Genomic DNA, 25,105 nt, shown 5'->3' on the forward strand with positions numbered 1-25,105 from the left:
TCCTAGTAAAAAGTTTCAAATTGGAGTAATTTATTAATTATTAGCTTATTTAAATAGAGTATGTGTAAATGTAACAGCGAGACAAAAAGCGCTTCACGTTGAATAAAGAGGTCTTTGTGGATTTATTCAGTCATATTTGCAGCTTTTTGCAGTTGTTGGCGAACTACTAAACAGCACAGCTCCCACCTTAGGCTTAAAAGAGTGCAAAATAACTTTGCTTCTTGGCTCACTCCTACTACCAAGAAATTAATGAGGAATAGAGATAAAGTCTGGAAGGCATGACTCAGCAATAGAAAAGAAAACAATCTTCAATATAAATACTTACAAAATACAGCCAAATGCCAGATGGAAATTTATTACTCCAAGTTGCAGAATAGATGCTATAAAAATTTAGACAATTTTGGGCCACCATATCTAAAATACTACATCGTGGATAAAATGGACAACGAAATCGCAACCCTCATTGCTCCCCGGAAGAAACAGCTACCACTTTCAATGACCAGTTTGCTTCTAGCACTGCTAAACTACTTCACAACGAAACTCAAAACACACTGACTTCCTCTGTTTATCTGACCACATGCTGCTCGGTCTCACCTCCCAGTTCCATTAATAGTCACTCTTTCTTCTTTCAACCAGGATCTGTGATAATAATCAAGAAGTACCTCAAACAAATTAAACCGAGTACACTTGCACCAGATGGAATTCTTGATGATTTCTTAAAAATAACAGCCATTCTCAGAAATAGGTCTATTCAGGAGTCGGATGTCCCAACCTTACGGAAAATATCTTGCATCATCCAACTTCACAAGGGGGGTAATGCCAATGACATATCCAACTTTAGTCCCACTGCCATTCTCTCCCTTCTTTGAAAAATGCATTCATAACCAATTAATGACTCATTTACGAACTAATATTCTAATCAGTCCCACATAACATGGTTTCAGACAAAGGCATTGCACTACCACAGCTCTCTTAAACTTCGCAAACACTATTAACCCAGCCAGAGACAAAGGCCAACTGGTTTCTGCCATGTTTCTGGATCTGTCCAAGGCCTTCGATACCATTTCCCATGTCCTTCTTCTAAAACAACTTTCTTCACTTGGCCTAACAAACACTTCCACCAACTGGTTCTTCCTCTACCTTTCCAACAGACTCTAGTGTATTAAATGGATTAATTTTTACTCATCCTTCCTACCATCAAAAAGGTGCTCCCCAAAGTTCTATAGCGGGGGCACTGTTTTTCAACATATTTACTAACAACCTACACTCTGCCACGCATCCCTCATACAATATACTGATGACTTCATATTAATCTGTTCTCCTAGCAACACAATTACTCTACAACAGCTCACCCAAGAGTCATTTTCATCAGTTGAAAGATGGCTCAATAACTCCCAGCTTATACTTAATCTAAAAAACAAAGCTGATGTTATTCCTCCCCAAAAGCCTTACACATCTCAAACAAAACTTCTCTTTGACAGTATCTGGCAATACTCTTACAGAAGTCATCTCCCATACCAAGCTATTAGGCATGACAGTTGATGATAATCTGAAATTTGACTTACATGTGCAACAGGCTGTCAAAAAACTCACCAGAATTAGGGACATTCTATACAACAAAAAAACTATTTACCTGATTAATCCCAGAAACTCCTGACCTCCTACTTCCAACTTTACTATTTGTCTCCCCAGTATACATTAACCTCCAAGCTTGTATCCAAAATAAATTAAGCTAGTGCTATAATAAAACAGCAAAATATGCCACTAACTCATCAAACAGAACCCAACACTGCTTAGCCCTAAAACAGTTTGATTGGCTTGAATTATCCAGACAACCAAACTCACTTATACATAACTATTCCTAGTCTACAAATTAATATACAAAATAGAGCAAAGCAATGTCCTATTAAACTTATTGCATACACCTGCTAGGCCACTTCAGTCTGGAAACAAAATACTCACTACCTATAAATCACACCTATCAGTAGGAGCCTCTTTCTGTTCCACTCCTGGAACTCTATCCACTCATCCCTTAAACGTACTAGCAACCTTTCCATTTTTAAGACCAATCTAATCTGACACCTGGAACTGTACCTGCACAACCCTCAAAACAGATGCATAACCACCTACTCTTTGGCTTTCTCACTCTTAGTTCACTAACACCTTCATATGTTACCAGGTAGTAATGGCCTAACATCAATGGAGGCTCTCACTTTAAAGATACAACACTACTAATGTGTGCTCTTCTACCTATTCAGCTGACACTTACTACTACTTATTATCCTCTCTAACAGTCACATCTTTTAATAATAATAATTGACTCTCTCTACATGTCCCTAATTTTTCCTCCTGCTCATTACTCCTCTTTATCTCATTCTACTCGTCTGTGTATTTTGGCAGCAGAATACTCTATTATTTTTCACCTCCATACATTATTAGAAATGTAGTAAATATTTTGAATATGTATTAGTTTGCTTGATAGGCAATTCACTTCTGCACTGCATCTTGCTGCTTGCAGTACATATTGTATTATTAATATTTCTGTAAATGCAATTCAATCTGTTTGTGTTTTTATCTGCTGTGGGGATTTTATCTCCTATATGTTGTTGTTGTGTCTTTCGGCTTATCCCGGTTAGGGGTCGCCACAGCGGAACTCCGGTCCGCTAATGTTTGGTAGTGGATTTTTACATGCCGAGTTACCAGCCCTGACGTACAACCTTCAACGAAGGCACTCCCATTCACATATGCCTCCACACAGAAGATGTTTTAGCTGAGAGTCAAACAGGACAACGTCTTGCTGTGAGGCGACAACGCTACCGCAGCACCACTACCGCGGGTCCTATCTCCTTCTATATAATTAAAAAAAAAAAAACTATATATATGTATATATATATATATATATATATATATATATATATATATATATATATAAAACTACAAAATGTGAAAAGTTCCACCATTAGTGGAAGATGGCACCCTCCCCATTATAATTGTGACACAGAATACTGTGAACCATATAAGCTGGTGTTGACTTATTCATGCATGCTATTTGTGGTAGGGGAACTACATTTTTGAATGTGTCATGCTGCAGGGATGGCAAGAGAAACAGTATAGTCTGATGTATGCCTAGCCTAGCCATTTAATGCAGCACTGATGCTTAAACACAAGATAAAAACACCTGATGAAGTGTGTGTGTGAGTGTGTGTGTGTGTCTAGGGGGGGTCTACTTTAAATACTCAAAGTTGCAGAACATCGAACCACACATCATCAAGGATGAGATGATCGATGTTCTACAACATCGACCATGAAAGCAAACTAAATTAAAAAAGATAAAACTCTGCTTGTAACCACACCCCCTGCTACTTAAATATACCAGCTCCGAGATCGCACTACAGTGAAGAGAATGGTAAATTTCCCATTCCATGCCATTCTCTTCACTGTAGTCCAGTCTTGGAGTTGGCATATTTTAGTAGCAAGGAGTGTGGGGGGTGCAGCCCCTCACATGGGGGGGTACATGGGGCTTGCCCCCTGCAAGAACGTGAAATAAGAAATTTTCACATTTTATTATTTTTTTCCAAGTTTGATATTGCAGAACTTCGATCCTCTGGTCCTTGATGATCAGAGGTTCAAAGTTCTGCAATTTCGATACTCTGAAGAGGACCCATGTAGGGGGCAGTGTCAGATCATCAGATCATACTGAGTCATGGAAGACACTGGACAAACACAGCACTACTGTGGCACTGGGTATGTCATTCACCAGACATGTTGACATAATGCTGTTTGGGTGCATATTGTTTAACTGCTGTATAGTTAGTGAGGGGGCGGTTTGGAGAACACATACTTACGACTGCATTACAGAAATGAATATGATTAACCACTCTGCACATGTCTGTATATTCCATATTGCACATATGGCTATGCATATGGAGAGATGTATGTACAATTTATTTCCAGAGTTCATAATAACATTATACTTGCAGACAAAACATATACTGAAGGAAAGTGTTGAACCTATGCAGTGGTCTTTATATTTTGGTGCAACTGTGATGTGGCTGCACAACATCTATGGGTTCCTATCATATGCGGACATTGTTGAAATGCTCCAGGGAGGTGGGACCATATTATGAAGGTGCTGGCATAATTTCCATACTCATACAGAACACATATGGTTTAGTGTGTGTGTGTGTGTGTGTGTGTGTGTGTGTGTGTGTGTGTGTGTGTGCGCATTGGCATGTCTTCCCCATCACAAGATAACTTTGTGTGCCATTTTGGTTTTGGTGTGGGAGGAACCACAGGGTGCTACACCTACCTTTGTAATCACAATATGGATGCAGGAGTGGCTCAGTCCATACTCTGTCTTTCTGTGCACTCCATGCCTGTAGTACTTCTGTTAAGTAAACTATGTCATTGCTCTCATGTGTTACTGGTTGGGGTCATTGGGTTATATTGTTCATGGATTAGTGCTCTGTACAGGACAGTGTACTGTGGGCAGTGATGGAGGGCCTTGTTGTATGTGTTTATCAGTACCTGGCCATATACACTGGCATCTCCATCAACTATAGTTAGAACAAGAAGTTATGTACTCACCATAACATTCGATGTATGTAGTCCATTTCGCCTCACATTCTTACCCGTGGGTTTGGAGCCGAATGTCGGCTCCGACTCGGCCAAAACTTTTCTAGCTCAAAGTCTTTCTATTGGCTGGGCTAAGATGGTATCCCATGCTGCAATTCTCTACATCCCCAGATCTAGTTTGCTGTGAACAACAGCACTCATTCTCCATGCATAACACCCAAGGAAAGGAAGAACAAACCAAGAATGAAGGGAGCTCTGAAACCAGACCTAACCTCCAGATCCTCCAGGAAGGGGGAAGGAGGGGGGGGTAAGTAAGAATGTGAGGCGAGATGGACTACATACATCGAAAGTTATGGTGAGTACATAACTTCTTGATGTTATGTAGTCCAATCTCGTCTACATTCTTACCCGTGGGACAGCGTCCCTAGCACCTAAATTCTGGGAGGCTCAGTGGAAAATACTCCTGAGCACTGTGGAACCAAAGGAAGACCTGCCCCTAGATACCACATCCAACTTGTAATGTGTAACAAAGGTGTGAGGAGATGCCTAAGTAGCCGCAGCACAAATATCATCCATAGACAATCTGGCCTGATAGGCTGTAGATGTAGATACAGACCGAGTAGAGTGAGCCTTCACTGGAAATTATAAATCTTTACCCCCTGATGAATAAACAAAGGAAATACAGCTGGAGATCCACCTGGACAGAATGACTTTGGAAACAGGAGACCCCATTCTGTTTTCCGAAAAGGAAACAATCAGATTTTCTGAGGTTTTTCGTTCTGGGCAGATAAAAACGTAGTTGTCTGTGTACATCCAATTGATGAAATTTGAATTCTGCCTTGTTTGAAAAGTGGGGAAAAAATACTGGCAATTCAATGGATTGATTAAGGTTACTGACTGACACCACTTTGGGAAGAAAAGAGGGGTTCGGTCTAAGAGAAACCCTGTCCTTATGAAAAATCAAGTATGGGGGTTTGATTGATAGAGCTTGAATCTCTGAAATGCGTCTGGCTGACGTGATGGCTACTAAAAAGACAGTCTTCCAGGTCAAGAATTTTAAATCACAAGTATCTGCAGGTTCAAAGGGGGATGAAGTAAGAGCCTGTAGAACAAAGTTTAAATCCCAAGGCATGACAGGTTCCGATACCGGAGGACGAAGTAGCAGAGTGCCCTTCAGGAAAGCCTTACAGAGTCTATGAGCCATCAGACTAAGCTCATTTGCGACATGAAAGGTAGAAATCACCGCCAATTGGACTTTAATGGTGGTGGCCGCTGAGCCCTGGTGAAAAAGCATAGACAAGAACTCCAAAACAGATGAAATTGGAGCCGTGTAAGGGTCAATTCCTTTGGGTAAGAGCCCAAATTGAAAATCTCTTCCATTTGCTGGAATAAATCTTCCTGGTCGAGGGCTTATGAGAGGAAGATAAAATATGAACTACCTCCGGGAGAAATGATGAAGCCTAACTAATGACAGAAGTGGAGTAGCCAGGCTGTCAACCGGTGGGTCCGCACAGATGGATGGAGCTGCCCTGACATATGTGCCAGTAAGTCTGGTTGTGGGTCCAGAATCCAAGGAGTGTCCACAAGGTAGGGATGGAGAAAGGGGAACCAAATCTGACGAGGCCAGTGTGGAGCAATCAGAATCATTCTGCTTCCCAAGGATTGCGCTTTCTGAATAACCTTTGACAGCAAGGGGACTGGAGGGAAGGCATATAGTAGACCGGAGGGCCAATTGTGGACTAGAGCGTCCCTGGGTGACTCCCCCTAAGGGGGGATCAACGTGAAGTAACTGCTGCATTTGGCATTGAGGGGGCTGGCAAAAAGGTCGAAACAAGGCTGATCCCACCTGTGAAAGATCCGTTCCGCAACTTGACAGTTCAGGGACCACTCGTAAGGCATCAGAATAGCTCTGCTTAGCCTGTCTGTAATCATGTTGGACTTCCCCGGAATGTGCGTTGCCACCAGAAAACGTTGGGAAGACACTGCCCACTGCCACACTCGCATGGCCTCTCTGCACAGGGGATATGACTTGGTTCCTTCCTGCTTGTTCAGATATAACACCACTGACATATTGTCTGAGTGGATTGCAATAGTCCCGAGAGGAAGAAAGCTCTGAAGTGCCTGCAGTGCAAGTAGCACAGCTCTCATCTCCAGGACATTGATATGCAGATGTATCTTGTGCTCTTGCCATGTGCCTTGGACTGTCCTGCCTAGATAATGCCCCCCCCCATCTGGGAGGCATCCGTGGTCACCGTGGCAATCAGGGGCGCTGGAACGAAGGGCTTTCCTGTGTCCAGATTGTCGGTGCAAAGCCACCAACTGAGATCCTGTTTGCACCTGTCCGTACGTAGAATAGGGTGAGAAAGAGGAGGACGTTGAAGAGACCACTGGGCAAAGAGAAGCCACTGAAGGAGTCTCATATGTAACCTTGCTAGAGGAACTAACATAATCGTCGTGGCCATGGTCCCCAACAGTTGGAGAACCCATCTTGCCTTCGCTCTTCTCAGAGGGAGCAGGGCATAAACTTGTTGTTGTAGGGCTCTGATTCTTTCCTGTGGTAGAAATGCCTGCATGAGGACGGTGTCTAGTTCTGCACCTATAAAAGTGACACACTGTGAGGGCAACAAGGCAGATTTTTCCCAGTTCAATGTTATGCCCAACTGTTGACACAGATTTATAGTGGCGTCCCTGGTCTGAATTAATAGATGCCTGGTGGTGACAGTGAGTAGCCAATCGTCCAGATATGGAAACACTTGGAATCATTGACATCTCAAGTGAGCAGTCACTACTGCCATGCATTTGGTGAATACCCTGTGGGCTGTGGTGAGACCAAAGGGTAGGGCTTGAAACTGAAAATGACTGGCTCCCAGCCGGAAGCGTAGGTGACTCCTGGATGCTCTGTCCATTTTGATGTGGTAGTAAGCATCCTTGAGGTCGATGGAGCACATCCATACTTCTTTTCCCAACAATGGGAGAATAGACTGCAATGTGACCATTCGGAACTTGGACTTTTGTACATGGTTGTTCAATCGGCTGAGATCTAATATGGGTCTCAGATCCCCTGTTCTTTTCAGCACCAAAAAGAATCTTGAGTAAGTCCCTAATCCGATCTGGTCTGAGGGGACATGTTGGATGGCTCCTTTTTCTAGCAGCTTTGAAACTTCTGAAGCTGCATAATCCCTTTGACTGGGTGGAACATCCAGGATTTTTTTGACTGGAGGAGGGGGTCTGACGAAAAGGGAATGACATAACCTCTGGAAATTATTCGTAAAACCCATTGGTCCTGGGTGACGTCTTGCCAGGCCTCCGGGTATAATGAGATTCGACCCCCGACTGGCTCCAGAAATGCACAGTCGGGCCTCCCATCAGGAGCGATGGTAGGGAGATCCACGAAAGGAATCATGGTCTCCCGAGTTGCAAGGGCCTCCTCTGCCTCTAGGGCAGCATCTCCCTGAATAACCCCCTCTCCCTCTGCCTCTGGAGGGGGGCTCACCTTGTGCACCGGGAAAAAACCTCTGTGATTTCTTGAACCACATTTTTCCACCCCTCTGGGCCTTGGGATAAGGCCTAGAGGGAAGGGAAAAACGGACTCCTACAGCAGACAGAGTTTTTTCCTCCTGCTCGCACCTGGTGAGGGTGTCTTTCACCTTGGTTCCGAACAAAAAGGAACCATCAAAAGGGGCATTGGGGAATGAAGACTTGAAGGTCTCTGCGAAATGACAAAGGCACATCCAGGCCTGTCTCCTAAGGGCGACTCCTGAACTTGCTGCCCTACTCGCTCCCTCGGCTGCATATGAAATCAGCCTCATGGAGGAGTTAACAATGGAATAGAGGGTAGACATCTGGGCGTTAACCATCTGGGTCACTGCCTCAGAAACGTTACCCATGAGAGTATCTCCAAGCTCCTTGAGGAGATCTCTCTGGAGCCGTGTAAAGTGAGATAAATAATTCAGTGACTGTAAGGTAAAGGTCGCTGAAGAGAGGGTACACTTCCTGTACCGGCCCATGGTCCTAAACTCCTTGTTAGGAGGATGGACGGTGGAAGAAGTCTCGGCTAATTCCTTCTGAGTGGCCGCTGCCACCACCATGGCATCCACTGGGACTCCCTTGGACAGAAACTCCTTACCTGGAGGAGCAGACAGAAATTTATTGGGTACTCCCACACCCTTCGACAAATCAAGTCCAGGAGCTTGTCGAAGGGTGGAGACACCCAGGAGGCAGAGGGCTGAGCACCGAAGGCCTTCAGGAAGACCTACTCCTCCTCAGAGGGGGCTTTAGACTGCCAGTCACCTCTCTGTTTCTAGATCTCTAGGATGTCAGAGAAAGAAACATCCTCAGAGGATGACTTGGGGGACCCCTACAATTCCTCGAGGTCAGTATCTGATGCAAGAGACTCATCCTGGGAGTCTATGTGCTTCCTCTTGCACGTTTTCTTTCTAGGGGGCTCCTCAGGCAAGCACTCTGAGGGGCCCTCAGAAACTTGGGGACCACTCATGGGGGTACCCTGAGGCCTTGGGGCTCCGCTGTCTAAAGATAGTGGTAATCAGAGACCCGCACCTGAGCAGTAGGGGACAGAATGACCGACCCGCATGATGTCACTGACAATCTGGCCAGCGCACTCCGCATGGCCTCAAAGGCTGGTCCCCCTGAGTCCAAGGAGTGACCAGCCTCCGAAGCCATGACAGGAGTCGGACTTCCCCGCTCCGAAGCACTGAGAGGGAGACTAGGAACAGAGAGATGTCCTGAAGCCTTTCCCTCGGGTCCGACTGAAGAATCCTGAGTCCTGAATCCCGTGGTCAGCGCCGACGGGGTCAGAGCTCCGGCTCTGAAGGCTGGGAAGTGCTCGGAGGAGAAAGTATCGAAGTAGGTTGCAGGATGGGCTCCGGAGCCGAGAACAATTTTGCCAAAACCGGTGACTGAAGGAATCTCTGCACCACTCTATCGACGTCCGCATCCTATAATGTCCTGGAGGATTTGGAGGACAGGGAGGGAGATCGAGTCCTCCTCTCAGGTGATACTTGCCTAATACTAGGCGATCGACTCCGAATAGGTTCTAACATGATTGGAGCCGATGCCAGTTCCATCACCACTGACACTTCCTGCGGCCCCGAGAATGGTGGAGCCGAGGATGTTGAAGCTGATTTAGCTATTTTCTCCCGTGGCTCCGAGGAGACTGAAGGAGCCGGAGACCTCTTTTTTTGATTTATTGGTTTTAGCTTTAGAGCTGGAAGCAGTTTCCAGACCTCCTTCAAATGAGGGTTTCAGAAGTCCCTTCAAAATCAACTTATTCTTTCTTTCCTGAAGGACCCTAGGACTAAATGCATGACAGAAGCTGCATGACTCCTGGAGATGGATTGCTCCCAGACAATATACACAGACAGAATGTCCATTGGTAATGGACATTTTATAGCCACACTTTGAGCATTTCTTAAAGCCCGAGGGCTTGTGCTCCTTAGAATCTATAGACATCGTAACCAACTACCACCAATCACCAAGACAAAAATTACAGGTACAGAACCAACTGGAAAACAGTCAGAGACTTACACCACCTTAGGGTGGGAAAAACCCACCACTAACAAAAACAGCAAACACAGACAGTCCTGGCTCCTGAAGGTCTCTTCTATAACGAAAAAGCAGTAATAGAAAAAGTAGAAGTAGACCACCACGATAAAAATGCACAGTTTATTGAAAGGTAGATGAGCGCTTTCGCGTGCACAAACTGCACGCTTCTTCAGATCTAATATATCAACTATTTAACTCCATTTATATACAGAAAAGGAAGTATCTATTCCCTACTGATTGGTCAGATGAAACAAATAATCAATCAATCAGATCATTAAAACAATTTAAGACAATCAAAGGGCGTAACCTCTCTTCTATACTGAAAGCTTTTAAAACGCTCCTATGTTACACCTCTACTTACATAAAATATGCTCTGATCAAAACAAACATCATGATAGTCAATGGTTATTATAATATGTACATGCATAATACTTACAACATTTATTTACTTCATTCTAGTTAAGTACTATCATCTAAAATATATTGACTAACCTACATAAGTAAAAATAAAAACAACATTCTACTATTTCAATTATGAATCCACATGAATCTGACTGAATATTTCTGAATATAAATGGAGTTAAATAGTTGATATATTAGATCTGAAGAAGTGTGCAGTTTGTGCACGCGAAAGCGCTCATCTACCTTTCAATAAACTGTGTATTTTTATCGTGGTGGTCTACTTCTACTTTTTCTATTAATAACAAACAACTCTAACGGACGATCCTCTGACATGCACAAGAGCGGGGGTAGGACTAAAACCTCTAAATTAAATGGTTTTAGACCGGAAAGTTTGTAACACAGGGAAGCAAGGGGACAGACTAGGCCCTCTAACTGAAACGTGCCTAGCCCATTGGAACAGCTAGTGGGATACCACAGAAACAATCACACACACACAACTTTTCCACAAAATAATCCCAAACGAACAATAGCTATTAAAATAGCTTTTTGTTTTCAATAAATTCTCTCAAGAAGAAGAAAAAAGGGTACTTAGCCACAGCCAAGAGCGAGACCACGTCTGAGCTACATGAGCGGCAAATGAGATCTGGGGATGTAGAGCAGTGCAGCATGGGATACCATCTTAGCCCAGCCAACAGAAAGACTTTGAGCTAGAAAAGTTCTGGCCAAGTCAGAGCCGACATTCAGCTCCGAACCCACGTGTAAGAATGTAGGCGAGAGTGGACTATATAACATCAGGTTTTTCATTCAAAATGCACTCTGGACTACTGTAGTCTGGCACAAGAATACTAAGACATACTTAGAATTGTGATTCTGTGCTGAATGTGAGTAACACAATTCAAGCAATGCTACCATCATTACTCACTTAAGTGCATCACTTCTGATTTGCATACCCATCTTCCAGAGGAAATATGCTGCTGAGAGACATGCAACTGTTAGATGCTGGCTTTGTCACTGTGACTAAGAATAGATAAAATGTGGTTTTACTGTTTTGCTTCTGCATACTCTGTCAGAATCTGAAAATGCTATCCATAAATAACTATACAGATCTTACTTTTAACATTGTTTACTGTTCTACATGACATTGTCTAGCTATAAACATTTACCGTCTTTCTGCATATATGATATGACTTAGCCACGTTAACCTTAGTGGAACTTTATGTTTTTCTACCATCTGTTTACAGTGTGATGATTTTTATGCTTTTTCTCATCAGACATAACAGACACACATGGCACCTCTGGCTGTCATCCCCAACCCTTTGCTTCCACACCTCACCCAACTACAGTTCCCCTATGTTTCCTTCATAATGCGGTACCCCTGGATGTGCTCCTTCACTAGCGTGCTTGTAATTTACAGTGTGATGACTCTGCCTGTGATTTTCTGTGTTTTGATCTACACAAGATACTGACCCAGCCACCTTTCTCATTGCACAGTAGCTGTGTTTGTGAAATGCAGCTGGCTATGCACATGCTAACTCACATAATCTGAATTGTGGCATCACACCTGGTCTCTACTCTCAGCACACTCATGCATCATAACATGGTTAACATAGCAACAGGATTTGTAAACTATGTAGGACTCTAGTGCTGCATTTTGTCTGTGTACCTGGCCTGTGTATTGCAGACCATATTTGCAAATATTGCTTATATCCTTCTTAGGTTTAACAGCATTTATACTCTTTGCTTTGAAGACAATGGCTACTGTTTTATTTTGAAATTAATGTTTTGCAAATTATTTTTATTAATTTCTAATTGCAAGTCTGTCTTAAAATTAGCTTTACTTAAAAATATGGATCTCTCTAGATCATGGCCAAATTTTCTTATAAGTTTTTAAATACAAGACAACTGGATACTCAGTCTAATAAAGTATGCTGAATGAACAAACAGCTCTAAGGTTAAAGCAACAGCAATATTCCATCTGTTTGGATGCCTGCCTTTGCTTGCAAAAATAGAACTATTTTTCCAATTTTCATGCTTAAAAAACATGAATTTCTACAGAAACATTTTAAATGACAGAAAATATTATCTTTTCCAGTAAGCACTATGTTTAGGTCTTAAGTCACAATGACATGATTTACAATATTTAACTGATTTGCTGATGGTACGTACTAATATATGAACATTCCTCTATAACTGTTTAAAATTTCATCAAACTTCTCAGAGACTGATGTTGGGATGCTCAGTTACAAAATGAAATTAGTTGTATACAACATTATCTTCATGTAAAGTTTGTCACTACATAGCCATCTAAATTTTGGGGGTGGTCTTGCAAAAATTCAGTGATAGAAAATGCCTATTTTGGAGAAATATATAAACGTCATGTTTTATCTTATGCAGTGCAATTCAGCACAGATACACATCGGCTTATCCTCACCATCAAATGAAATCATACCCACCCAAATGGAAATGGAACACAATGTAACATAACCTTTGATGGGGAAATGCCTGTAAAGGAATACAGACAAACTTTTCATTTAGAAAATAGATATGCTCTATATACGACACACTTTTCAAAGAAGATAAACTGGTAGTATTAAATCACTGAAGAAAAAGAAATGCTAGCAAGAATAAGTCTTTCTTGGACATTGCCAAGTGTAAAGAAAAAGCTTGTGATATGTTATATAGTCTAATAATGCATGTACAGATTGAACAGTAAGTTCAAAGTTGTGCAATGCAATGCTTATCAGAATAACAATATAAGAAAAATGATGATGCCTTATTCGGTTTTGGGGAGACTAGAGAATAAGTTGGAAAACAGTTATGTCTGTTATTAAGAGAATGCATATTTGATACATGTTGCCTGCAATTCGAAGTTTCCAGAAATCATGATGTTAACAAATACTGTAAGTAAATGTATAATCAGTGCACTGAAAGCTGTACTTTCAAGGCATGGTGTTCCAGACATGGTTGTATCAGATAATGATCCATAGTATGGAAACATGTAGCAATTTAAGAAATGCTTTTGGAATAGGAATTTCATGTTACACCTAGTCTCAACTATACATAATCTAATGGTCTATTCAATAGTGCATTACAGACTATCCAGAATCCAAAAAGTTGCCAAGAATTAACTGACTATAGAATGAGCTGTTACAGCCTTAGTATTACTAGAATATAGCAATACTCCAGTACAAGATATTGGCTGATCACCTGCTTAGTTACTTGTGTGTTTTGATTAAAAAATATTCTATTCCTACATTTATTTTTACTGACTTCTGAAGATCAAATTCATGTTGAAGCTAAACTGAATTAGACTTAGTTAAGACAAATTCTAAATGATTAGCATTCTATTTATTTATTTGTTTCTTTGCTGTGGTAGGAAACAGACATCAGTTCAAAACAAATACATGACAAAATGACTGTCTGAGATGAGACAGTGTTCATGATACTTTTAGAAGAGCGTAAGAATCCAAATAAATGCCCAGAGAAATATCCAAAGGGGCTTCCTAAGAAATGTTACTTGATCAGGTTGCAAAATCAGAGTGACCTGAGAAAACGTTGAAAGACTCACCTGATGAACAGATTCCTAGTAAATCAATGCTGGCTGTGAAAACCATGGAAATGATATTCTCAAAATATTCACTATTTGGAAGATTATTCAGAAAGCCAGCTAGATATACAGGCAGTAAAGTGACTTTGAAGGCATAGAAGGATAAAACCTTGACTGTGCTTTGGATGATTAAATTTCTATTAGTTGCTTGGGTACATGTTGGACCCAATATGGAGGACAAGAGTAAAGATGCACTTCCTGTTTATGTCTTTACAAAAGGAGGGATATTGGCACATGACTGGGGTGTTTCCAGCATTAAATTTTGTGGTAGAGATAAGGGAACTATCATGGCCCCTGAGGGATGTCACTTATGGAAGTGGGGCATCCCTTACAAGAGTGCATTGTATGCCCCCCTTGATCATATATCATACATGCACAGGGCATCACAAGGATATAATCAACCCATCTAGCCAACTATTGTGGGCAGCAGCAGTGGATCTCAGGAATGATGTCCTCTCATGCACCCAAACATTCCTAGGTTAAGCAACAGCATCTAGTAACTGCTGGTCAAAGAGGCTAAATACTGTATAATGTTACAGAGTCAGTCCACATTACTGGGTATGAAGAAAGCTCATAGGAGTCATGCTGGCATGCAGAAGTTCAGTCTTAACTCATTACATCTGACTGATGCCTCCAGGTGCATCTGCAGTTAACTTCTGCTGATGTCTCTAGGCGTCAAATATTGCCTGTTTATATTTGCATCAATAATTCCAAAACCATGCTATCTACAAGGTTTTAAAGGGCTTCATCTTAAAGTTCACACAATGGCAAACTCAACTGCATTCATATTTAGTGCAGGTAAATAGATATTACCTATTATAAATCCATAAACATTTTTGGACATGAAAGAAAAATCACTTTACTTCATGTAGTAGCTTTTAAATCTTTTAATCCAGCAGTTTATTTATTTATTTATTTATTTTACTTTTGTTGACCGGGATAGTCCGACTGGATGCATGTCCATTTTCAGCGGAGGCCCGGGGAGAAAAGCTCCAAGGGTAAGCAGATACAGCATTACATAATACCAACATTACATATTACAAACAGACTATTTACAGAGATTACATAAGTAAGCAAGTTAAACAAGTTCCACAGGTTACAGTTAATCCTGAGCACAAATCAGGATTAAATTAAATTACACAGTAAACTGGTTAACAGATTTTTACACATTCTAGAGAGAGTTAGCCAGGCTTGATACATTGACATATCCAGTTAAGTGACAAATGTTGTTTGAGTCTAGTTTTAAATTGACCTAAGGTGGAAAGTAAGGTAATATCAGCTGGAAGAGAGTTCCAGGATCTACTTACAGAGTTTGCAAAGAGAGAATCACCGGCTGTGTTATTAATTTTGCTAGTCTGAATTAGTAGTTTGTTAGAGGATCGAAGCGGTCTAGGATTGTTATAGGGGTGATAATATTTTTAAGTGCAGGAGTATTGTCTGGATTATAGAGGATTTTATAGGCCATAATCAGTTGGTTATACTGGATTAGGCTGGGTAGTTCAAGCCACCCAAGCTGATTTAGATTGATGCAATGATGTGTCCTAAAAGGCAGCCCAGTGGCAAATCTGGCAATGTGGTTGTAGCAAATTGAGAGTTTGTTAAGGACAGTCTTGTTTAAATTCGAGAGTAGAGGGGATGCATACAGAAGGGTTGAAAGAAGGTGAGAGCGAGCTATGGCAATTTCAGTTGGAGGGGTTAGGAAGGCTTTTATTCTGTAAAGTGACCCTAGTTTTTTATTGATGGTTTTGATAGTTTGGTTAGCATGTAGGTCAAATTTTAGATTATTGTCTATGATGACACCTAATAGTTTTGTAGGTGGGTCACGGGAGATTATTGTGCCATCATTTGATTTTATGGTAAAGGTGAAAGCGGTAGACCTACGTGTTGGTGAAAATAACAGCATTTTAGTTTTTTTTTGGGATTTAGGATCAGACGATGTTCAGAAAGCCAGTTTTCTATGGTATTAAAGGTGGTCTGGGTAGCTGACCATAACTCTACTGGAGATGTGGCTGAGCAAATCAGAGTAGAGTCATCAGCATATTGGATACAGCTGACTTTTGGGATGACAGTGTAAAGGTCGGTAATGAAGATGGAGAACAGCAAGGGCCCTAGTATAGAGACTTGTGGTACTCCAAGGTTAGGTAGAAGGTTAGAAAGTTTGTTCTGCCAGAGGACAGCCAGTTGTTGACCATTCAGGTAGGATTGAAACCATTGGAGGGCTCCAGTATCTAGACAGAATGTTTGCAGGGCGTGGATTAAAAGTTGGTGATCAGCCATATCGAATGCCTTGGAAAGATCCAAAAAGAGGGTTGAGGATATATGATTATTATTGCAATTATGGTTTATGGTGTTAGTAAAGGCTAGGAGGGCTGAAGTAGTGCTGTGATGAGGACGGAAGCCATGCTGAGTGTCTGCCATAAGGCGATTTTGGATTAGGTGGTGCATGAGTTGTCTGAATACATTTGAAATATTTTAATCCAGCAGAAAAAAATCTTTTAATCCAGCAGAAAAAAATGTCCACCAAGACAACAGTATATGAAAACTTGAAATAAATTTGAAATAAAATGGAACACTTGTATTTAAGCACTTTCGTTCCTTGTCAAGTTCATTTTACAGTTAAAAAAAGACCATTGGGCTGTTGTAATGGCTCCCCAAAATGGCACAAACAGTTAGAGAATTACACCCTCAAAGACAACCCTAAACTTCAGTCTGGACTCTGGTTGCAGGACTGCCAGGGTCACCATCCTCTGGATGCTTAACATTACAGCTGGTAGGGACAAGAGTCCCTCCTGCTTGGTTCATATCTGGACTTCCTTTTCTATGGGGGCTGGCCTGGACTGAGAGAAGATGTGATGACTCAGGAGGGTCTTAGAAACCCAGAAACATAGTTAGGCCCTCATTCTAATCATGGGAAGGTGACTGAAGAGAGCCATTTCCTTAGAAAGGGCATCTAAGACAACCTGCCTATAGTCTTCCTTGAAGAAAGACATCCTAAGCCACACCATCCTGCAAAGGCACATGCTTTGTTTTGCTGCCTAGCCATACTGATGCCCACCATAAAGCAGTGGGTATGGTCTTAATAAGCCTCTACTTGAAATTAGATTGAGGGAGGAAAGAAGGCTTTTCCAATACCTGATTTATTAAGGAGGACTTAAATTGGGATAGATAAGACATGTAGTTGAGGGAAATATCTCTCTCTCGATGTGGCAGAAATAACTCTCTTGCCTAGTCCTTTCAAAGCCTTAGATTCCTTGTTATGTGGCAAAATGGTAAACTGCTGTAGTTTCTAGGACTTATGACGGACAAAAGAGATCACAGTCTACTTTTGGATGCCTGGTGACGATCAAATTCTGTGGAGTCACATGAAGCACTGACTGTAGGGTCAACATCTTGAATTTTGGAACTTTTACACAAAGTCAGAGAAAAGACAGATCTATCATAGGTCTCCAAGTGTGCACCTTCTTTGCTACCAAAATATTCCAGAATAAAAACCGTTGCCCATGTGATTTGCATGTACTGGTTTTATGACCCTTGCATCTGACATGTTGTAACACTGGTGGAAACAGGTGAGTCTGGTTGGTGGATGCTGAGGGGGAGTCCCCTGAAAAGAAGAGGAGGAGAGTCTACCCATTGCCAAGTGAATACTTTCTGAACTCCTTTCAACACTCATCTATGTGAAATTGTCTGACTCCAAGCTGAAGGATTGATGGTTGGTATGAGACAGGTAGGGAAACTGGGGCAGAAGGTGTGGGTAAGATGATCAGATTCTCAACAAAGCCATGCATTAGCTAGAGCTTTATTCTTTTTGGGAAACTTACTTCTTTTATTTGGTTTGGAAGAGTCATCTTCCTGCCATTTTTCTTTTGGGGGCCTGCTTGTTGGGGTTTCTGTATGTTCTCCCATCTAATGTATTGAGAAGTGACCTTGTTAGGCTAGAACCTGGACACCTGAAAAATCCTAAAAACTTCATGTGTCAATTTACTTCTGTTGTCCCACAGTTTAGGGATCTGTGTAGCCACAGTCCAAAATATCAAATCAGGGTTAAGTGGAGAATTAAGAATTTCAGACTTCAAAAATTTTATTTTTTATTTATTTTACATTTGTTGATCGGGCTAGTCTAGCTGGATACATGTCCATTTTCAGTAGAGGCCCAGGGAGAAAAGCTCCAAAAAAAAAACAAACAAAAAGAACAGAAAATCCGTACATACATTTAAAAAAGTAATAGCAGTTAAAACTTACCAAGAACTAAAAAAGCAGTTGTTACAATTTTTTTTTTTTAATATATAAAAGATACATTAGTCTAAGCAAGGAATGGAACTAGCAGTAATAATCAATGGGTATTGTATTTGAGATACAACATCTATGTATACATGCACTATATTTATAATAACATGGTATTTAGATTCTTAAGTCAGAAATTATTAGGTATTAAAGTAGTTGTAATTTGAAAGGAGAAAAGTTAGTCAGGGTTAGTACAGGAGCAGAGCCAGTGTGTCTTAAAAAAGAGCTTTAGATTCTTTTTAAAGAGTGGCAGTGACATTTCTGTAGTGAGATCAGTGGGTAGTAAATTCCATAGTTTTCCTACAGAGTTGGAGTACATGTGGTCACCTGCTGAGTGATTGGATCTTGAAGTATTAATCAGCAGTTTATTGGAGGAATGTAGGTTCTTATTGTTATTATAAGGTGTAATGATGGTAGAGAGTATAGGGGTGTTGGTGGGCTTATACAGGGCCTTGTGGACAATGGGAAGCTGTAGAAATTGAAGCTTGTTGTGAAATTCTAGCTAGTCTAGTTGTTTTAGATTCAGACAGTGATGGGTTCTGAATGGAGAGCCTGTGGCAAACCTAGCAATATTATTATAGGATGTGGCCAGTTTGTTGAGGTTGTTTTTAGATAAATTAGTATATATAGGGGAGGCATAGAATAGGGTTGAGATTAAGTGGGTTCTGGCTGTAACAGCCCTAGCTATTGGAGTTAGAAAGGGCTTAATTCTGTAAAGGGATCCCAGTTTTTTTGTTCACTAATTTTATTGTATTGTTAATGTGGGTATCAAAGTTGAGGTGGTTGTCAATTGTTATTCCTTAGAGCTTAGTGGTTGGGTCGGGAGAAATGATAGTGCCATCATTTGATAAAAGTGTGAGGTGGATGGGAGTTGATTTTCGGGTTGGAGTGAAAAGTAACAATTTCGTTTTCTTGGGGTTAAGGAGGAGACAGCGGTTTGAAAACCATTGTTCTACAGTATTGATTATGCAACCAAACAAATCTTCTCAATGGCACAGAAGAAACAAACTCCAGACACAGTATCAGCACAAATATACACACTTCTCAGAGCATGTTTAGAAGCCTCAGTCAAGTTAGGAACTATCTGACTCTCATATGACCTGTCTTTTGAAAACAATAAAGTATCAAATTATTTGAACTTTAAGCAGAATTTAGCATAAATTCACACATATAGCCCTGATAATTCAAGATACTAAAGGCTAACGTAGTAGAAGCAAACAGTCTCTTACCTTGCTTGCCTAACCATTTGCCTTCCTTATTAGAGGGTACATGGTTAAAGGAATAAGCGGCGTGGAAGAAGCAGGAACAGGAATCTTATCCATGCTATAGCCAGAAAAGAAACCTGATTACTGCTACAGTAAGCTCAGTTAACACCTGGAAAAGGTAAGTATTGACTAGTAAGCACAATCTCATACTTCCCTTCCTGAAAGACATCCTCAGACTATTAAACACAAGCAGTATACTGAAAATCATGTCACTAGACCTTAAACTTTTAGTTAGAAATCTCACAGAACATTTATTACTTCAGAAATGAGAAAACATTTTAATTCTGTTAAAAACATTAACAGGTGTGAAACACACTCATTCTAATTATAAAAGCATAGGCCAAATATTTTCATAGAATCATAGTTTTCCACACAAAATTGTAAATAAGTAAACAGTGCAGAAACATGGGCAAAACATCACTGGCAAAGGTCACAAATTCTTACGGTAGAATATTGCAAATAGATGTTTTTTTTTAATGTTAAGTTAGATCAGAAGAAATACTAGAAATATTCAATACAAAATATTTATGAAAGGAAGGGAATGCTTCTTGACGTGTCAGGAAAACTCTGAAGATTTACCTCAGTTTGGTTGCTGATATACACTTCCCTCCAAAAATGCGTGCAGCCTATAAACTGCCAGAGTGAGTAAGATGTAGAAGCAAGCTAAGTGTTGTGCCTCAGGAAGGATAATACCCATAGGCTTCTGCAGCAGTGAGAATGAAGAACATCTACATTTGTTTTCTTCAAGCAAGTGAGAAGGGAGAGACTTCTTGACAGAAACAATATTTTTGGCTTACCTAATGGGTTCTAGAAGAGAGTTCCAGCAGGTAGGGGCAAGTTTGGAGGAAACATATTTCATAGGTAGCAATGGTAATGGCAAGTCTGGAAAGCAGGAGACAGAATTTTAAAAAGGAGTAGATGGGGTTTTTGGTACAAAATTTAAGGAATAGAGGAGGACAGTATCTTTGGTAAAGAAGTTTTTAAATGACAGTATTCAGGAGAAATTAGTTATTGTCACTTCCTAGTATCCATTTACCTTTACTAAGAGTAAGGCAGTAGTGTTCAAATTTCAGACCAGTACAGTAACATTAACAATTGAAGAAGGTGAACTGTTAATGCTTCAGATTAATGCCAGCATGCCCTTTTTTGTTCAATCTCAAAAATGTCATTAAATATTTAGACATAGAACTGACTGCTGATTTCCAAACTGGAACATTCTATTTAAAGGTTTATACGAGTCTAAATATTTCAGTTTGCATTTACATGCAAGTAGTAGTCACCCTTTTTGCAATTAAACAATTTTTTTAAAGGGACAGCTGTTAGGTTGTCTAGACTTACTACTAATAGCTCTGTTTATTATTCTTTTTTTTAAAACAAGTTTATTGTTTTAACATACAAGAGAAATATCATAACAATTTTATACAAGTAATTAAAATAGATATGATTATAACATTCAACAACACAACCAAAGTATTTACAAAGACATCCACTACAATCAGATCAATTAATTAAACTAAACTACCATGCTATTGAAGTTAAGATTTTTTTAACAAGTTTTGTAAATTATCCCATACAATATAATAAGATGTTTTTCTAGTAGTTCTTGACTTTATTGTGTTCAATTCCATATGGCACACTATACTCTGTTTATTATTCTGAAGCATGTTTTTACCCTATTAAGATGGCTGGTGACAGAGTAAGTAATGAAAGACATACAGAATATCTTCTCATTTTGTGATGTGGCTATGTTACACCTATCAAAAATATTACAACAAACAGAGAAGTTAAACAGGCCTGTAGCTTCACATTTTCATTTGATTTCAATAAAATTAAAATAATATTAAAGATAAATGAAAAGCCATTTTTGGGCAATGAGGCTTTATTCTCAAAGGGGGATGTTCCAAACTTCTTTAACAAAAGACGACATAATTTAAAAGCATTACTAAAAATACCACTTATGAATTCTACCCATAAAAGTAAAAGTACATTCCCCTGTGACAATCAGAAATACTGCTTCTTTGCTGACAACTTTCCAGTTTTGAGTTTCAAACATTTGGTCCTACTGGTGAGTTTAACTGTAGTTCAACAAGTGTTGCTTATACTTCCAGGTACAATAGATGTGCAACACCTTCTATGTTGGAAAAACCTCAGGAGAGCAATACATCTATGAGCATTTCCATGCCACTCATTCTAATAAAACAATACCTACAGAGGTGTAGTTTAGAGGTTACCTCCTTTAAAACATTTACTTTTATGCATGCCTCTCAAATGTCCAGATTTCTGCCTCATATTGTTAGTATGTTCCTCATAAAACGTATGGCTTTCTGGCAAATCACTGAATATTGAGGTCACTTAATGACACATATTTGCATTTTAGACTTCATATCCTACTGAAGACATAGTGCAGATCACTTTCCAATCTTCAGATGTACCCTTAGGTGTACATGCTGTGTGCATGAATATATGTGCCATTCAATAGCTTGGCATTATTTACAGGACACATTTCCCAGCCTTCTTGTACACTATGTGAAGGCAGAGTTGCTGGTTCGCTTATAACCATGGCGATAGTTAAATAGGTACTTGAAGAATACATGTATGACCGAATGCATTATCAAGGCAGTCATCCACTTCACAAAGACTATGTAGTATATGTCATTCTGCATTTAGTACTGTATCCTACTGTGCCAGCTACTCCAACTATATCAATTGTTGGAGAGTGGTTTACTGTCATCATTTAGTTAACATCTTTCTTAATTATACTGTTCTGTATGGGTGAGTCAGATTGGTACGGATGTAGGAAATAATCCTCTTAAGAAAGGCTGCTGTATGCTGGTCAGAGCAATGCTTAACATGAAATAGGAGCTGCATTAATGACATACTTTGCTGTTATGTGTAAAACTAATGTGGTCAAAGTAGTAGCAGCAGAAAATAAAACAGAAGAAAGTTAAAAAATTATTATGTTTTGGTCTAAGGGATTAAACAGCCAGACACAGAGGGAAAGCAGCATGTAAAACTATCAGTTCATAGAACTCCAGTGACCTTTAAATTAGACATTAGAACAGGTGTTACAGTACTGCCAAATAGTGCATATGGAAATATTTTAAAATGTCCACACACAGAGCAGAAATGTAAACATGTAGCCCTGGGAGAACTTGGACATATGGGGAATATCCTTGTAATAACTGACTGGAAAGACCGCAATTACAATTTTTGGGTCATTGTAATTTTGGGTCAATACAAACCTCTCAACCTCTTAGAGCAAGAAATCTGAACAAAGCCCTAAATAACAGTTGGGGGGGGGGGCGGCAAAGGTCCAAAAATAGGGACAATTTTTAAATATTCCTCTTAGAAGCTTAGAAAGTCGGTAGAATAACAGGTTTTCCATTAGTATGAATTTTCTGAAGGGCATGATGTCTGAATCTCAAATGTCCATCATCAGGGCCAGCCTTACCAATTGTGGGGCCCACCTGGGATAATTTTGCCGGGGGCCCTCTGTACCCACTGGCATGACTGACTTACAATTATTTCAAATTAGGAATCAGGAATCTATGTTACTACTGTGTATTAAAACAAAATAATATATTGGTTTATTAGTTTATATTTTTACAATAAAACATGTTAAGACAGAAGTAGACTACTGTGCTCCTGGATTAACTCTAGAGTCAACATCTCCTGCAGTTTCTCTCTCAGGGTCTGGTTAGCTTACAGTGGGTCTACAAATTAGGATGTTGGAACCCTGTCTACAGAAGAGATGTTAACACATGTGTACACCCAGTAAATATGTCACCAAACCCCTGCAGAACTAGAAGGACATCCTGAACCTGGGTTGGAGGCAACTGCTGTTAAACAGCCCTCCTCTTGTGAGTTTTTTTGGGAATAAAGGTAAAGAGACCTGCAGCATATGTATGCTTAACAGCAACTAAGTACATGCCCCCTCAGTACTGTGAATGACCACAATAAAACTTGTGATTTTATTTTTCCCGATGTTTTCACATGCATACACATTCACTGGCACTGTTGCTGAAGATGTGCATGCACACAGACATTCTGAAATGCTCACACTGCATGCCTGACTACAGGCAAACTGGAAAATACTAGTTCAGCTAAGGTATGTTTTTGTGTTGTATAGGAAACCAGAGCATCTGTACAAAATTCAAATAAAGACAAAGAGAAGAGGACTTATAGACGCTACACAGCAAGAACCACAGCCAAGAACTTAACTAGAGATGCAAGTTCTGAGTTGGCAATGTTACTCACTGCAGCCCTGTACCAACAACCAGTTACTGCCATACACAGCCTGCCCACACCACCAAAGGTGTTTATTGCATATGGTACTAGTGTTTCATTGTGACAGAAAATGAAATAAATTATGGCAAACTAGTTACTCATAGATACACTGTCTCCTCAGCACATGCATGTATAAACCAGATTAACAATTGTTTACAGTGATTTCTATCAAATGGAATACGGTTGACACTGCACCTGCAAAGCCAGTTCAGTGACTTTATAACCATGATAAAAAGTAAGTCAAGTCACTTTTCTGTACAGATAGTCTGTGCCTACAGTACTGACTCTATGCATGTGCCTCAAATGTCTGGTTGTGATTTAGAAAATGCCACAGCAAAAGCATTCCTACTTGCTTCTCACAAGCACAAAGCAGTCTTGCAAAGCCAGATTAATGTCTCTTTAACTTAATCAGAAAGCAGCAGGATCAGTCAATTTCATCTACAGACAGCCCCCATATCCAGTAGTTATAGTCACTTTGTTGACTGAGTACACCTCAGGCATCTAATTGAAATACAAAATAGTAATAATTATTATAGTAATTTATCCCATATCTCTGTTTCATAGAAATCCATTGTAGTCAACCATAGCAAAGTACTCCAGCTTGCTTCACAAACACACAGTAGTACAGCAAAGCCAGAATAATGACTGTTTAACACTGACAAACAACAGTAGGCAAGGGTCACTCAACTTTCATCCATATTTGGCCCCATGTATACTGACTACAGGGAATTTGTGAACACCTTTGATGTATCATTGTAATAAAATACATTTTAAAATGGTCACAGTAATTTATTTGAGCTGCATTAAAAATACACCATAGCAAGCCACACCAGTTTGAGTCACAGAAATGGACTGAGAAATTAATTTTAGCTGCGATAAAAATACTCAGTTTCTTCAGGCAGCTGAAGCAAGAGAAAAAGTACAGTTCTGTACACTTACCATAAATGTAGATGTTCGAATGTATTCACTGTTGCAGTCATTACATTTGGGTTATCTGCCTGCAGGTAGCCCTCAGTCGGCCTGAATACCAGAGTCTTGGATTCCTGCATCGGACGCTGTCTCTTCTTCCATGATGTCAGGTCGTCAGGGGTATAAAACATGCAGCCAACGCCATTACATCAGTTTT

The 25,105-nt window shown here is 40.2% G+C and overlaps 1 protein-coding gene across 1 annotated transcript in view; it reads right to left on the reverse strand.

Moving 5' to 3' along the window:
- The window catches only part of NT5E (5'-nucleotidase ecto), a 1,444,398-nt gene that overhangs the window by 183,044 nt on the left and 1,236,249 nt on the right, over nucleotides 1-25,105 (reverse strand). The gene's annotated exons all lie outside the window — the stretch shown is intronic.

This window comes from Protopterus annectens, chromosome 1.part0 (assembly GCF_019279795.1).
Source record: "Protopterus annectens isolate FY-2018-M chromosome 1.part0, PAN1.0, whole genome shotgun sequence".
In the NCBI taxonomy this organism is placed as follows: Eukaryota; Metazoa; Chordata; order Ceratodontiformes; family Protopteridae; genus Protopterus; species Protopterus annectens.